Source organism: Odocoileus virginianus, chromosome 33 (assembly GCF_023699985.2).
Source record: "Odocoileus virginianus isolate 20LAN1187 ecotype Illinois chromosome 33, Ovbor_1.2, whole genome shotgun sequence".
NCBI lineage: Eukaryota > Metazoa > Chordata > Mammalia > Artiodactyla > Cervidae > Odocoileus > Odocoileus virginianus.
In genome coordinates, this window is record NC_069706.1 from 28,052,978 (window position 1) to 28,070,613 (window position 17,636).

A 17,636-nucleotide genomic window follows, 5' to 3' on the forward strand; every position below is an offset into this window, starting at 1 on the left:
TGGTACTGGCACAAAGACAGAAATATAGATCAATGGAACAGAATAGAAAGCCCAGAGATAAATCCACAAACCTATGGTCACCTTATCTTCAACAAAGGAGGCAAGGATATACAATGGAAAAAAGACAACCTCTTTAACAAGTGGTGCTGGGAAAACTGGTCAACCACCTGTAAAAGAATGAAACTAGAACACTTTCTAACACCATACACAAAAATAAACTCAAAATGGATTAAAGATCTAAATGTAAGACCAGAAACTATCAAACTCCTAGAGGAGAACATAGGTAAAACACTCTCCGACATAAATCACAGCAGGATCCTCTATGACCCACATCCCAGAATTTTAGAAACAAAAGCAAAAATAAACAAATGGGACCTAATGAAACTTAAAAGCTTTTGCACAACAAAGGAAACTATAAGCAAGGTGAAAAGACAGCCCTCAGATTGGGAGAAAATAATAGCAAACGAAGCAACAGACAAAGGATTAAACTCAAAAATATACAAGCAACTCCTCCAGCTCAACTCCAGAAAAATAAATGACCCAATCAAAAAATGGGCCAAAGAACTAAACAGACATTTCTCCAAGGAAGACATACAGATGGCTAACAAACACATGAAAAGATGCTCAACATCACTCATTATCAGAGAAATGCAAATCAAAACCACAATGAGGTACCATTATACGCCAGTCAGGATGGCTGCTATCCAAAAGTCTACAAGCAATAAATGCTGGAGAGGGTGTGGAGAAAAGGGAACCCTCTTATACTGTTGGTGGGAATGCAAATTAGTACAGCCACTATGGAAAACAGTGTGGAGATTTCTTAAGAAGCTGGAAATAGAACTGCCATATGACCCAGCAATCCCACTTCTGGGCATACACACCGAGGAAACCAGATCTGAAAGAGACACCCATTGGGTGCACCCCAATGTTCATCGCAGCACTATTTATAATAGCCAGGACATGGAAGCAACCTAGATGCCCATCAGCAGACGAATGGATGACGAAGCTGTGGTACATATACACCATGGAATATTACTCAGCCATTAAAAAGAATTCATTTGAATCAGTTCTAATGAGATGGATGAAACTGGAGCCCATTATACAGAGTGAAGTAAGTCAGAAAGATAAAGACCATTACAGTATACTAACACATATATATGGAATTTAGAAAGATGGTAACGATAACCCTATATGCAAAACAGAAAAAGAGACTCAGATGTATAAAACAGACTTGTGGACTCTGGGAGAAGGTGAGGGTGGGATGTTTCAAGAGAACAGCATCGAAACATGTATATTATCTAGGGTGAAACAGATCACCAGCCCAGGTTGGGTGCATGAGACAAGTGCTTGGGCCTGGTGCACTGGGAAGACCCAGAGGGATCGGATGGAGAGGGAAGTGGGAGAGGGGACCGGGATGGGGAAAACATGTAAATCCATGGCTAATTCATTTCAATGTATGACAAAAATCACTGCAATGATGTAAAGTAATTAGCCTCCAACTAATAAAAATAAATGGAAAAAAAAAATAAATAAACTTCAATCTAAAAATGTGCTGTGCTTAGACGCTCTGTCGTGTCCAACTCTTTGCGACCCCATGGACTGTAGCCCGCCAGGCTCCTCTGTCCATGGGGATTCTCCAGGCAAGAACACTAGAGTGGGTTGCCATGCCAACCTCCAGGAGATTTTCCCAACACAGAGATTGAACCCAGGTCTCTCGCATTGCAGGTGAATTCTTTAACGTCTGGGCCACCAGGGAAGCCCAAGAATAATGAAGTGGGTAGCCTATCCCTTTCCAGGGGATCTTCCTGACCCCGAACTGGGGTCTCCTGCATTGCGGGCAGATTCTTTATCAGCTGAGCTACCAGGGAAGCTCATATATATATATACCTATTTGTATATATATTATATATTTATTGGAAGATATTTGTTGAATTTACATGGAATGTGTTATATATGCTTATGAGCACAGGTATATGCTACATGCACAGGTACACTTATTGGTAAATACACAAAGGGTCTGGAAGACTATATACAAACAGTTCAAAGGTAGGAGGGCTTCCCAGGTGGTTCACTGGGTAATGAATCCGACTGCAGTGCAGGAGACAGGGTTTGCTCCCTGGGTCGAGAAGATCCCCTGGAGGAGGGCACGGCAACCCACTTCATTATTCTTGCCTGAGACATCCCACGGACAGAGGAGCTTGGCAGGCTACAGTCCACAGCGTCGCAAAGAGTCGGACGTGACTGAACACACAAAGAAAGGAAGTAAGATAAGTGACTTTCAGTTTATATAATTCTCCAACAAATATTTTTCTATTTTTGTGATTTTAACATTAAAAACAACAACACAAAACTCAGCCTCCAAGCAAATCTCCCTGCTCCAAGGACCAGGGCCAGTACCTACAGGGCAGTCGGTAGGCACTGCTGACCCGTGCTGTCCCTCCCAGCCCTCCAATGGGATGCGAGGTGAGGGACAGAGGAGAACTCATTGCAGGGACTCAGATCCAGAACTCACAGCAAGTGAAGGGACTGGGAAAACCCTTCCTAAAATGAGGGCTAATTTGCCAATAGAGAAACTGTTCTTGCCACCACATCGCCCAAAAAAGGGAGGTTGATAAGGGCGATTGGTCATTTTCTTTCATTACTTTAAGGACTAGGAAGAGCTTCACAGACACTGATCTCACTCTCAAGTTTAAGGGCCTTTAAATCAACTTTATTAGGTTAATTGATGATCTCTTCCATGCACTTTTGTTCTGCAATCTGCCACGTCCAATCGGGATGACAGGGAGGCTCAATGTGGAACTCTTGGTCTCTTATCCTCACTGAGAACAAAGCAGAGAGGGTGCAGTCGACATCCACGTGCCGTCGGCTTTTACGGGCTAAAGAAATGAGGCCGTTTCATCCTTCCAGAAGGATGAAGGATGGAGTACAGTGCTGGAAAGGGCATTGGGTAGCTCTGATTTCCAGGGTTTCAAACAGAATGTGAAGGATCTGATTCTTCCAAGTCTATGTCTTTCCAAGCTCTTGCCATCACTCAAGCCTTTCAAGGGCTGACTTTTAGTCACTTCCAACTCATCTATATCTGTGTGCACCCCATTACAGGAGGAGATCTTTAAGACTGAAGGTCTGTCCTCCCCACTGGGCCAGGCTGCTCCAGCTGTGTCTAGAGAAAGGAGGAGGCCCAGATGTGGGAGCCCCCCAAATGCAGGGTATTGGGTAGAATGAGAAACCTGGAGGAATTAGTCTACTAATGAAGGCTGACTCCTTGTATCTCCAGGAAAAAGAATCTCATGAAAAGCATAGAGACTAAAGCTGATAAACAATCTCTCCTGCTATGAACAGCCATTGATGTCTGGTCTTTAATCTCTGATAGCTAAATACCTAAATAGACTGATTGTTAAGACAGTCAGTTGAGTCATAAAATGAGTTGTTAGACTGAATTCATTGGGTTTTATGACTAAACACGCTTGGATAATGGCCTGGCTGGGGTGTTATATAGATACAGCTTCAACATTACTGTACACAGAGTCAAAAAATTCCAATTGTTGGAAATTAAATGCATTTAATTCTACAAATTAAATTGCCTTGGGGAGGTCGGTCTCAGGTGCAGAAATACTTAATGCTTACCAACTCCTATCCAATTGCTAAGTAACCCCTGGTAGGGTCTTGACAACTGGTTCAGAAATGACATCTGTCTTCTTAATAAGCAGATAAAATGAAATTGTGACCACATGACCACAGATTTCATGCCCAGAACTTTTCCTAACACAGATGCTTGATGCACACGCTAGAGACAAAGACAGCATGGTCATTGCCAAGCCATATGTTAGAAGGAAGCATCACAAAGTGGGATGACTTACTGTTTGTACAATTATCCATTGAGAGCAGGATGCAATGGTCCCCCAACAGATTTTTTATAGACTTTGACGTCACAGTAAAAATGCTTAGAAGTTAAAGGAAATGTACCAGATTTTACTCAACTGCTCCTCTTTTCCATGCAGATCTAATCTGGTGTCCTCTTCTGCCAGGGAGCATGACCCGGGGAATATTTCAGAACAAAGAGACACAAGAATAAGAATAGCATGGACTGGATTCAGAGGTCAGTTAGCATCTGGATAACATCCAGCATTCCACGTGGTGAGATGGGTGAAAATACAGAAGAACCTAAAAATTTCTAATCATTTTAAAGCTTGGATTCAGGTAAGCTATGACCAGAATCTGACTGAAATAGTTACTAATCACAAGCCAGTGGGGCTGGATGGACAAACATAACTCTGGCCTCTCTTTTGAAACATAGCATTCTTGACCTCTTGAAGGATGATGAGAAAGCTATACGATGCTGTCTCACTATCTTTCCATTGGCAAGAAGGCTCAGGGGTAGAGAGGGGAAAAAAACTGGACAGCTTGGCTCTTACTATTGTAGGAGAAAAGACACTGGGTTGTACCATTCTCCCTTAGGAGACTAAAACTCTCAAAAAACTAGAGGTTGGAAATATGGCCAGAAGGGACATGATGTACTGTATCATAGAAGTGTAGTTCTCCCAAGTGATCAGAGAAGGGAGAAGGTAGCACTGAGACTCAATATGAAAAATGCATGCAAAGAACTCCCAAAAAAACATGCAAAAGCAAATGGTCAATGCCCCAGGCATGGGGTAAAGATATGGTGCCACCTTAGCCCAGCAGAGGCTCAGAAATGAAGCTTCTAGATGTATACTTGTGATCTGTGTGCATTCTTCTGCCTCCAGCTGTAAGGATGGAAAACAGGCTCCGACTGCCAACCCAAGCCTAAGATAATCAACCATTTTGCCCAGCATGTCTCCTGAGGATGAGAGTCTGTGGGGAAACACTGCCTTGCAAGGGAAAGAGAATATTTTCCTGAAGTCCTCAAGAAAGAGTAGAGCTCTGAAATTATTGGTTACAGGAACCAGAAATTGTAATTTAAAAGTTAGTCATTATCTGCTGCATTAGTCCATTGATTTCATGTCTATTTTCTAAGACATTATACTTCATATTTATTTTACAAATTCTGGCAGGGGAGATGGACACATATTTGTTCCCCTCCAGTTAAATAAACTCATGAACTGGTCACTCATGTTACTGACTCCTGTTGGTTCCTATCTCAATGCCTTAGCTTCAATTCCATGGGAACTTTTAACTCATACGATGAAGATAAGTTCCCTTATGTAATTTAAAAATTTTAATTTATTTTAATTTATTTTTATTGACATATAGTTGATTTCCAATGTGGGGTCAATCTCTGTGGCAGTGACTCAGCTATACACATATATACATTCTTTTTTAATATTCTTTTTCATTATAGTTTATCACAGGATATCAAATACAGTTTTCTGTGCTCTACAGTAGGACATTGTTGTTTATCCATTCTAAATGTAATAGTTTGCATCTACCAACTCCAGGGGAAGGAAATCAATACTGAATATTCATTGGAAGGACTGATGCTGAAGCTGAAGTTCCAATACTTTGGCCACCTGATGTGAAGAGCCGACTCATTGGAAAAGACCCTGATGCTGGCAAAGATTGAAGGCAGGAGGAGATGGGGATGACAGAGGATGAGATGGTCAGATGGCTGGCATCACCGACTAAATGGACATGAGTTTGAGCAAACTCCCAGGAGATAGTGAAGGACAGGAAAGCCTGGCATGCTGCAGTTCCCGGGCTCTCAAAGAGTTAGACACAACTTGGCAACTGAACAATAACTGCAGCAGCAACAACCAACCCCATATTCCCAGTCCATCCCTCTTCCTTCCAGCTCTCTCAGAGAAATTTTTATTAGGAAGTATATTTCTGAATGTTTAGTCTGAGTGTTGGTAAAAGAGAAACTCAAGCATCAGCTACTCTGGTCCCTACATGGGCTTGTGGGTGGAGGTGGGGGTACACGCTCTGCCTGGTCCATCTCTGAAGATGAAGAGCTTGGCCAGAAGGAGGAGACAGAGAGGTCCTACTAAGGCAACCGGCCTTTTACTGGGAGAAGCACAGAAACTGTAGACAGGTGAAGCAAGAGGCAACTTCTCTTCCATGTATTTTTCGTGCCTTTTTTCCTCCCCACAGGGAGCAGCAAGCTTTAGAGGGCTATGGATAGGAGTTGACCCAGGGGAAAGCAAGAAGCAGGTTCCTTGGAGGTGCCTCTAGAGCTTTAAGCTCTGCACAAGAGACTCCTCAAGGCTTATCAGAGAAGAAACCAGTTAGAAAAATAGGGATGAAATATCCATGAAAGGGGCTGGTAGCCCTTTTGTGCATTTATACTTCTGCACAGACTCCCACTGAGGGGAATGTGGAAATTAACAATCAGTCAAGCTTTGGTTCTTTAGACCCAAACCATCTCAGGAGACATGGTCTGATCTGTGCCACTGAGCTCGGAAACTGATGATGTCACTCACACAGTTAGACATATGCAGGTTTAAGAGATGTGCTAGGAATCCCACTATTGGACATATATCCAGAGAAAACCATAATTCAAAAAGATACAAGCACTCCAATGTTCATAGCAGCACTGTTTACAATAACTAGGACGTGGAAGCAACCTAAATGTCGATCAACAGAGAATGAAGAAAGAAGATTCTGTACATATATACAATGGATTGGGGCTTCCCAGGTGGCACTAATGGCAAAGAACCTGCCTGCTAATGCAGAAGATGTAAGAGATTTGATCATAAGGGTTCAATCCCTGGGTCAGGAAGATCCCCTGGAGGAGGGCATGGCAACCTACTCCAGTATTCTTGCCTGGAGAATCCCCACGGTCAGAGGAGCCTGGCGGGCTACAGTCTATGGAGTTGCAAACAGTTGGGCATGACTGAAACGACTCAGCAGCAACACATACAAGGGAATATCACTCAGCCACAAAAAGGAACAAAATTAGGTCATTTGCAGAGACATGGATGGACCTAGGGACTGTCATACAGAAGTCAGAAAGAGAGAAACAAGTATTGTATATGAATGCATATATGTGGAATCTATAAAAATGGCAATGATGATCTTATTTGTGAAGCAGAAACAGACACAGACATAGAGGACAAATATATGGATTCCAGGGGGAAGGAGAGATGGGAGGAATTGGGAAATCGAGGTTGACACATATACAGTAAGAGGAGCCTGGCAGGCTGTATTCCACGGGGTCGGACACAACCGAGTGACTCGGCACACACACATTAGACAGGCAGCTAACGAGAACACACTGTTTAGTGCAGAAGTCTACTTAATGCACTGCGGTGACTGAATGGGAAGGAAGGCCAAAAGCGAGGGCCTATATTTATATATTTATGTGTGTGGCTGACTCATTTGCTGCGCAGTAGAAATTAACACAGCATTGTAAAGCAACTTTGTAATACTCCAATTAACATTAATTTAAAAAGAGAAAGGAGGGGAATTAAAAAAAAGGGGGGGAATTAAAAAATTAAAAAAAAAAATAAAAAAAAAGAGAGAGAAGTGCCAGGGAATTCTCTGGTGGTCCAGTGGTTAAGACCCTGAGCTTTCACTGCGGAAGGCCTGGATTTGATCCCTGGGTCAGGGAATTGGAATCCCATAGGCCTTGTGGTTTGACCCCCGCCCGCCCCCCCCTGCCCCTCCCCCGCCCCTCCAAGAAAAAGAGAGCGAGAGAAAGACGTGCTAATCAAGAAATTCTCTTCAGGTGATTTTTCTAGTCTCCCTCAATGCCAAGCCCACACTTCTCAATATGGCACTGTGATACTGGGACAGGAAGTCTCTGAATGACATTTCCCAGATCCCTTTGCCTGATCATATTCTGATTAGATTTCTGATTAGATTCTGATTAAATTAGGTTATACAGACCCTATGTGCCATAAAATTAGATGTTTGCCAATGGGAGGCACTGGCGGGAGGCCGGACGTCAGGAGAAGGAAATAGGATTCATTTTCTGTCTCCAGCTTGCAGCTGCATCACTCAAGAAGCAAAGCAAGACAAGAGTTCCAAATTCCAGGGAACCTCAGAGATCCAGTACCACCTGCACTGCATCCCCAGGTGAACTGAATACATGGACTTATTTACAAAACAGAAGTAGAGTCATAGATGGAGAAAGCAGACTTACGGTTACCAGGGGATGGGGAGCAAGAGATGAGTGGGGGCCTGGGGTTGACATACACACACTACTATATATAGCGTAGGTGACTAATAAAGACCTGGGGCACAGCACAGGGAGCTCTACTCAATACTGTGTAACGGCCCATATGGGAAAGGATCTAAAAGAGAGTGTATATACACTTGTTGTTTAGTTGCTAAGCTGTGTCTGACTCTCTTGCTACCCCATGTGTAGCCCACTAGGTTCTCTGTCCATGGGATTTGGGGAAGAATACTAGAGTGGGTTGCCATTTTCTTCTTCCTGACCCAGGGATCAAACCCAGGTCACCTGCCACCAGGGAAGCTCATGTATATGTGTGTGTATGAGGGTGTGTTAGTCTGCGTGTGTGAGTGTGTGTGTGAGTGTGCATGTGTGAGTGTGCATGTGCGTGTTTGTGAGTGTGTGTGTGAGTGTGCAGAGAGTGGCATGTGAGTGTGCGTGAGTGTGCATGTGTGAGTGTGTGTGTGAGTGTGCATGTGTGAGTGTGCATGTGCGTGTTTGTGAGTGTGTGTGTGAGTGGCATGTGAGTGTGCATGTGTGAGTGTGTGTGTGAGTGCATGTGTGAGTGTGCATGTGCGTGTTTGTGAGTGTGTGTGTGAGAGTGGTGTGTGTGTGTGTGTGCGTGTGTGTGTGTTTGAGTGTGTGTGAGTGTGCATGTGCATGTTTGTGTGAGTGTGCATGTGCGTGTTTGTGAGTGTGTGTGTGTGGCATGTGAGTGTGCATGTGTGAGTGTGTGTGTGAGTGCATGTGTGAGTGTGCATGTGCATGTTTGTGTGTGTGTGTGAGTGGCGTGTGAGTGTGCGTGTGTGTGTGTGTGTGTGAGTGTGCATGTGCGTGTTTGTGAGTGTGTGTGAGTGGCATGTGAGTGTGCGTGCGTGTGTGTGTGTATGTGTGTGTGTGTGAGTGTGTGTTTGTGTATCTCTGATTCACTTTGCTGTACAGGAGAAGCTAACACAACACTACAAATCTCTGTTTGCAATACCAGGCTTGGCTACCAAGTTCCTGACTGACCCACTACCCTTAGGAAATATCCTAGAATTTTGTGAGGTTTAAAATGTGTGACTTCACTTTCACTTTCCACTTTTACGCATTGGAGAAGAAAATGGCAACCCACTCCAGTGTTCTTGCCTGGAGAATCCCAGGGACGGGGTCGCACAAAGTCGGACACGACTGAAGTGACTTAGCAGTAGCAGCAAATGTGTTACTACGTGGAAGGGACTTAGACTAGTGTCTGACTCCTGGTAAACTTCAAAAGTCCAAGAGTCAACTCATATACAATTGGCTCGTGGTACTACTATTGCTACATCTGCTATTATTACTTAACTGTCATCTGTCTCTACACTTCCAATGCAGTAGCCACTGACCACATGGGGAGATGCAAATTTTAAAATCAATTAACAAAAATAAAACTAAGTGAAGAATTCAGTTACTCAGTTGCACTGGTTCCATTTCAAGGGCTCATGCGGCTACCATATTGGGCGGTGCAAATATGGAACATTTTCATCATAGTTAGAAAGCTCTATTTGGACAATGCTTATCTAGATCACCATGTGCTTAGGAATCAATTGGAGAGCTTGTTAAAAATAGAATTTCTGAGCTCCTCCAAAAGATGCTGATTTAGAGGGTTTGTGCAATCAGGGATGATTAACTGAGCCCCTCGAGTGAGCTGATGTGGGTGTTCCCTGACCACACTTTCTAAGAGTAACTGAGATGGGGAATGAGGTATTTACCTCCTAACATTCTTCCTAAAATGTCTTTAAGAGAAGTCTCTGTGTATGTTGTACAGATTGACATAAAACCTGTTCTCTCACAATTAACCAGAGTAACAGAAACCACCGTTTTAGAGATGACTTCAACTTAAAATCTGTTAACCCAGATGACCAGGAACATATTAACTGTCCTGAAGGGACAGAGGGGACTCTTTCTTGCCACCTTTTCAGTCAAAATCTCATCATGTGACAGGTGACCAGGTAAGTAGGAAAAAGGAGCTAAATGTAGCCTGAGTCACAAACCAATTTATCTATTCCTGTTGACCTTTCTAAGCACAAAGCTCATTGTTTTGCAAATGTTGTACTTTGATGATCACAATTAATCTTTATTTTTAAACAAAGCTATGTTTACATTTTCTTGGTATTTATACTTCAGAAGCTTTCGATAGAGAAGCCCTCCAGTCAAACTTAAACAGCAGGTTTGTAACAATGAATTCTTGATTGCGTAATTAGCTTTGCAAACACTAAAGTAAACAGGACTAAACTTCACGGATTATTAATTACCTAGCGGTGCTCTAACACATGCCCCCGACCTTCCCGCTTACAGACGGGATGCACACAGCATGTGGAATCTGCTACTGAGTCGAGAGGCTGCTGATTGCCTTTCTGCAAAGAACCGGATCATAAATGTTCCGGGAGCTCAGAGCTGGGGAAAGCGGTCTCCTGTAACGTGCCTGCACACAGCTCACCAGCACCAGACGACAGCTGGGTATTCCATCCCTCCTTCTTGGCCCTGGCCGCGAGGCAGGGGCCATTTCTATCACAGAAGCATCACGTTTCCATTATATTTTTAAAATTAATTTCCACTGGAGTATAGCTGCTTTACAAGGTCATCCTGGTTTCCGCTGTTCCGCAAGGCTAATCAGTTACACATATACACAGTTCCCCTCCTGTTCAGATTTCCTCCCCATTTAGGTCACCACAGAGCACTGGGTAGAGTTCCCTGTGCTGTGTAGTAGGTTCTTATCAGCTATCTATCTATTTTATACACAGCATCAACAGTGTACATAGCGGCTTCCCTGGCAGTCTGGTCCAGTGGTTAAGACTTCCGCCTTCCAATGCAGGGGGTGTGGGTTCCCTCGGGGAGCTAAAATCCCACATGCCTCTCAGCCAAAAAAAACCAAAACATAAAACAGAAGCAACATTGTAACAAATTCAATAAAGACTTTACAAAATGGTCCACATCAAAAAAACAAAAAAAACAAAAAACTAATAAACAGTAAAAAATAAAAAACAAAAAACCTAACGGTGTGTATATAGGTATCAATCCAAATCTCCCAATTCATCCCATCCCCCATGTATCCATGTTTGTTCCCTATATCTGTGTCTCTGTTTCTGCCTTGCAAACATGTTCATATGCTTTATATGTAAACTTATACTTTATTTTATATTCCATCTTTTTTAATATACATTTAATCTTAAGTCACTTGGTTTAAGTCTTAGATACCTGTGCTTTTACTGTAAGTCTCCTCACATGTCTTCTACATATGGATAGTTATAAATTTATATATTCATCCACTCATCCAACCAAACTACTCTCTGGAGCTGCAGGTAATAGCTACGATTTGGTACCTAAATTCATTAGGATCTCTGATTCCTCCTACACATATCAGAGTTACAAAGGGAGATGGACTGTACTAACTGGGCGAAACTGTTCATCTAGTCACCGCTATGACCATGATTTCCCGGGTACTCCCTTCGTCACTGACCGTGAACTTGGTCATATGGCTTGCTTGGGTCAATGGTGTGTAAATGGAGGTGACGCACGCCATTTTCAAACAGGATCTGCTGCCCTTGTGCTCCGACTGCTCCTGCCCACTCTGTAAGAATATCATGTACCCACAGATATGACTCTATAGCTGGGTCCCTGAACAAGAAGACATAGAACAGATTCCCAGTCAATCCACAGCCTGAGAAAGAGTTACAAGGTTGCCTGTAGATGACGTGTGACATGAGCAACAGTGACCTTCTATTGGTGAGGCCACCAAGATTCAAGGTCACTGGTTACGCAACATAACCGAGAATAAGCACTCTTCCTAACTTGGTTGTTGCTGATGCAAAAGCAAAAGACTGGAATACTGGCCCCATCCGAGGGAGCATCCTAAGCTGAAATCAGCTCATGGGACACCATGCCAGATCTAAGGTCAGAGACACACACGTGTATTACAATTGCCTGAAACCTTCTAGCCAAGAAAACAGAAGTATGAGAAACAGAAAGAATTCCCAGACAATGAGGTGATACCAAAAACTGCAACAATGAAGTCCAAGGGGGCTCCATAATCCTGGATCCAGATGGTGAGGAGAGGGTGGAGCCCCATCCTGTTTTGAGTTATTTTTGGGCTCTCTGCCTGGTTGATATCTCTTCTGCAGAGACCCTCCGAGCTTGGCACACTGGCCTCAATGATTTGGGCCCTCAAAATGGAAGGGAATTTTGGTAAAAATCTTGGTTCAGCAGTCATATTTCAAAAGTGGAGAAAGGATAAATACAAAAGGGGAATGGCAATAAGGAGTGTGAGTACGTGTGCATGTGTATATGCAAGAAAGAGCGAGTACACACACATATGTGAATTTTCAAGGAGAAAATCAAAGTCTCTTGTAATGAAATGCCAGGTTCCTTGTCTCACTTTTTACTGCAGACATTTTAAGATTTTGTTACATCTGTAGACTGGCTACAGATGGCAAATATTTATTAACAAACCAACTATAAAATGAGCACAGCGAGAAAAGACAGTTAAAAGTTTACACAAGCTTTGAAGTCAGGAGTAAAGTGAGGCTTCAACATCAGCCTGTGGAAGACAGGACAATAATTAGACCAGAGTCGAAGGAAAAAATGGATCTCCATGTAGTTATGGCTTTGAAATCCTCAATCCTCTTTCAATTACCTCCCAAGAAACCTAATGACATTCTCAGAGGGCTGGTCTCACATAATCAGGGGGAAACCAGTAATTCTTCACACTTAAACAATGGCGTTCCGTGATGACTTGGTTTTAATTTTTCTCTTCTGTGGATTTGTATTGCTTAATGATCTGTATAATGGTTTTTCCATGTGATCTTTATATATCATACTGAACTATCTTTAGACCTTCCTTCCCTTTTAACATTTTACTGAAGGGATGTTCCCACAAATGCTGAATTAAAGTTCTTCATTCAGAGTTTATTGAATATCTCCATCAACAATCATAATTATTACAACAGTGGATGGCGTGTCTTTTATGAGCAATACATTGTGCTAGATATAGGCTGGACACAAAAATAAATAGGACTGTATTTTATCTTAAAACTCTAATGAAAGACTCTCAAAACTCAGAGGTTGACAGAAGTGATAGGGATAAGAAAGTTAATAACTAATAAAGCAAAGAAAATGATCACTGACATAAGGGAGGCTCAGATGGAGGGGCTGTAGAAAGATGGTATCAAATTTGGAGATGAAGGTGGGCTTCCTGGAGGAAGTGGCACCAGGAGAGCATTTGAAGGAGATGTAACCTTGTTGGTTAACTAAGTGAGGCAGGGCGGAGTTTGGAAATGTTGAGAGCTCAGTGTGACTCCTGTTTAACAAAAGAATATATTTTGCATCTTAAAGTGAGAAGCTTTGCCTGGTCATCTGGGTAGCTTCAACCAGTTTGTGCAGAATTGTATGTAGATTCTGGTAAAGAAGTCAGTGTTTGAGAGAGAGAAGGGAATCAAAATGACCCAGGTCCTGTTTCTATTTCTGGCACCATCTGTAAGCAGCAGTCAATCAACTCTTTTCTGAGAAAAAAGTCAAATATTCTACTAAAAGAAGAATCCAAACTAAAATGGAAAAGTGGAAACATTTTGGACTAAAAGAATTTGTGTGCTGGCACTAAAAACATTTAAACAGGTTAAGTCTCATAATTATAATAAATGTGATGACAGAGGTACCTGTAACTCAATCTTATTCTTCAAAGAGATGACTAATGTAACAATTAATAAACTGACAATAATGTAGGCTTACATTCTCATATTTGTTAATAGAGAGAAGGAATGGAGCAGAGAAGAGAAATGACAGGACAAATTTAAATGAGTTAAACACCTTGCCTTATTTGGGAAGAAATCAACCAATAGGAATTTCTTCTTGAGTGTGATCACTTAAAAAATATAGGCTTCAGCAAGTCAACTTGACAATATGTTATGTATGTGAACAAAAAGGAGAACATTCATTATATCTTTACTTTTAATATACAAATAGTTAAAACCTAATAAAAGTTCATAAAATAAGATTTGCATAATGTTGGCCCTATAGTATTTTATGAAACAGATAAAACTGAAATAAATCTATATTTACTAACTTGTAAAACCTTTCCAGATATGCTTTTAACAAAAAAAGGTCACCTGACTATACAATGATTTAATCTCTATAGGGAGACTGGGACTGACATAGACACATTCAGTTCAGTTCAGTCGCTCAGTCATGTCCGATTCTTTGTGACCCCATGAATCGCAGCACGCCAGGCCTCCCTGTCCATTACCAACTCCCGGAGTTTACTCAAACTCATGTCCATCGAGTTGGTGATGCCATCAAACCATCTCATCCTCTGTCATCCCCTTCTCCTCCTGCCCCCAATCCCTCCCAGCATCAGGGTCTTTTCCAATGAGTCAGCTCTTCACATGAGGTGGCCAAAGTATTGGGAGTTTCAGCTTCAGCATCAGTCCTTCCAATGAACACCCAGGACTGATCTCCTTTAGGATGGACTGGTTGGATTTCCTTGCAGTCCAAGGGACTCTCAAGAGTTTTCTCCAATACCACAGTTCAAAAGCATCAGTTCTTTGGCGCTCAGCTTTCTTCACAGTCCAACTCTCACATCCATACGGAAGCTAATAAGAACCTGCACAGGGAACTCTACTCAATACTCTGGCCTATATGGAAAAGAATCTGAAAAAAAGGGTAAATATGTACATGGATAATTGATTCACTTTGCTATACACCTGAAACACCACAATGTAAATCAACTATACTCCAATAAAATTTTTTAAATAAATAAAAAAAATGGGACTACTATATATATATATATATATATATATAGACTTCAAGTGTTTTTGAAAATATAAACAAAAGTAATAGAACACAAAGCAAAACTATGTTTTCCAAATCACTGGAGAAGATAAAAACAAAGAAAACAGCAGAGAAAAATAAAGTGAAGGCTAAGGGAGTATGCAGGTAGAAGGCATAAACCAGAACACAAAATAAGGGCGATGGTGTTTTTTCCTGAGTTCAGGACCCTATCCTAAAAAGGAAAAACTCTTATGCGGAGTTTAAAAACAAAATCCACCCACGTGCTACTCACAAGCAACATGCTGAACACAGAAAGACACAGAAAGGTTAAAAAGATGGGCAAAGGTTTACCGGGCCAAAACAAACAAACAGAAAGCAAGGGAGGCAGCATTAATCACAGAACAATGAAAGCCAGTGCCTGCTCCTCCCACATAAACCAGAGAGCTGCGTTGAAAAGGCTCTCTCACTATTTTTCATAAGATTAAAGCAGAAGAGTTACAATCTCAGGAACAAAATGACTTCACTTCCTTGGACATCTTTCTCCAAGTGCATGCGTGCTAAGTTGCTTCAGCCAGGTCCTACTCTTTGTGACCCAACGGACTGGAGCCCGCCAGGCTCTTTTATCCGTGGAATTCCCCAGGCAAGAATACTGGAGTGGGCAGTCAGTCCCCTCTCCCGGGGATCCTCCCAACCCAGGGATCGAACCCAGGTCTCCTGCATTGCAGGCAAATTTTTTACCATCTGCGCCACCAGGGAAGCCACGGGAGCTGAGGACCTGCATTTCTATTCAGTTTCCAGAGGATGCTGATGCTGCTGGTCCAAGAAGGAAACTTTGAGACCCATTAACTTGGATAATTTATTCCCCTACTGATCCAAACATTCTCAATGAATCAATAAACTATCTCAGGGACTTCTCTGGTGGTCCAGTGGATAAGAATCTCCCCGCCAATGCAGAGGAGACAGGTTTGATCTCTGGCCCGGGAAGATGCCACATGCCTCAGGGCAACTAATACCACAACTACTGAACCTATGTGCCCTAAAGCCCGGGCTTGGCAGCAAGAGGAACCATCACACTGAGAAGCCCGTGCACTGCAACCAGATAAAGCCCGAGTGCAGCTCTGAAGACCCAGCACAGCCAAAAATAAACAAATATTAAAAAAAGAAAGAAAATAAAGGAACCATACCAGGTGAAACTAGATTCCACCAGCGAGGAGGCCTGGGCTCTGTGATCACCTCACTGGCCTGAGGAGAGGGCTAGTGAACCTGTGTGATCAGGTAGCCCCAGCCGAGGTGCTAAGAATCACCTGTATCACTGCAGAAAGGATGTAAGGACTGTCTGCAGCTCAGAGCTGGTGCTGTGCCAGGAACACATCAACCCTGTGGGCTTCTGGCATATTCTGCTTTCTTTCCTCTTGAAAAAAGACCCCAGATCCCCAGGTCCCAGGGTACTGCAGAAAGAACACCGGATTGAATGTCAGGGGCTTCAGTTTTATTCTCAGCTTCACCACTAAGTAGCTCAGTGACCTTGGGCAAATCACTCACCATCATGGGACTCTGGTTTCTTTGTTTGCAAAATGGGACATCTGGACGAGAAGCTTTCCAGGGGCCCTTATGGTCTAATGTTCTATGACTCCTTCGAGAAGCAAAACTTGAGGGGAAAACAGTCTCTAGGATTGTGGGAGTACTTACTCGACAGTTACACTTTTAATACAGACCATCTGTTCCAGTTTCAGATATGTCATAAACACAACAGTGCCATCAACTAGTAATCTGCAACTTTTCCTTACAGTATGATTGATGATATTCAATCCGACACCAAATGTGTCAGTTAGAAACCATTTCCCGGAAAGCCAGGTCGGTGACACATGCTGGGCTTGCAGCCTGGCCATGAGAAGTCCAAGAGGAAGAGCGTGGAGGAGAAACTGTCAGCAGCTGGGTCCAGCCACTGCCATCCGAATGAACGGCCGTTCTTACCCACAAGGGGGCAGACAGGCCGCCATGTTGGTCCCAGAGTCCAAGGACTGCATGGAGAAGGTGTGGGCAGCAGCAGTTGGTTAATACAAAGATGGGGTCCCAGGCAGGCCCTGCAAATCTGTGGCCCGGATCCCACGGAAAGGTAAGCAGGGGCTGAAGGAGGTTCCCTGGGCAGGTGAGCAAGAACAGGGAAGGCAACCTCTCTATCTGGCTGCTCCGGCCACCTGGGGACAGGTATGCTCAGCCTGGCCTTTGTCTGACTCGCTAGTACACACAAACGCAGAAGGAAACGCATGTCAGTCCTGGAACCTGCCTTCAGAAAGACAGCTGGCATCTGTCTGGTCATTTGTAGTCACAGCTCTGTTGTGCCACAAAGAGGTGTATGTGACATTCTGAACTCCTAGCACCCACTGTGCGTGTGCATACACACACACACACACACACACACACACACACACACAGAACCATCAGGCTCTCCATGGCCCTCAGGAATCTCCCTCATTCTTTCAGGGAGATTTCGCACCCCCACCTACCTGGAGAGAAGGTCCAAAGATCCCCCTGACCCCCTTAGCAGATTTTACTGTAAGTTCCACGGTGAAACACAAGGACATCAACCACCACTCAGTCAAACTGAATCCAAGCCATCTGCATTCATTCTTTCTTCATCTCTATTCCTGACAGTCCTTTTGCTGGGTCCCTGTAACCCACACCCCATCTTCTCTCTCCATGTTTGCTGCAGGCTCCGAACCTCAACCTCTACCTAGTAATCTTTCCAGGAATCACCCCAACCAAG

At 43.2% G+C, this 17,636-nt stretch overlaps 1 protein-coding gene across 2 annotated transcripts in view; it reads right to left on the reverse strand.

The window, feature by feature from the left end:
• The window catches only part of GALNT17 (polypeptide N-acetylgalactosaminyltransferase 17), a 415,093-nt gene that overhangs the window by 116,651 nt on the left and 280,806 nt on the right, over positions 1–17,636 (reverse strand). The window lies entirely within an intron of this gene.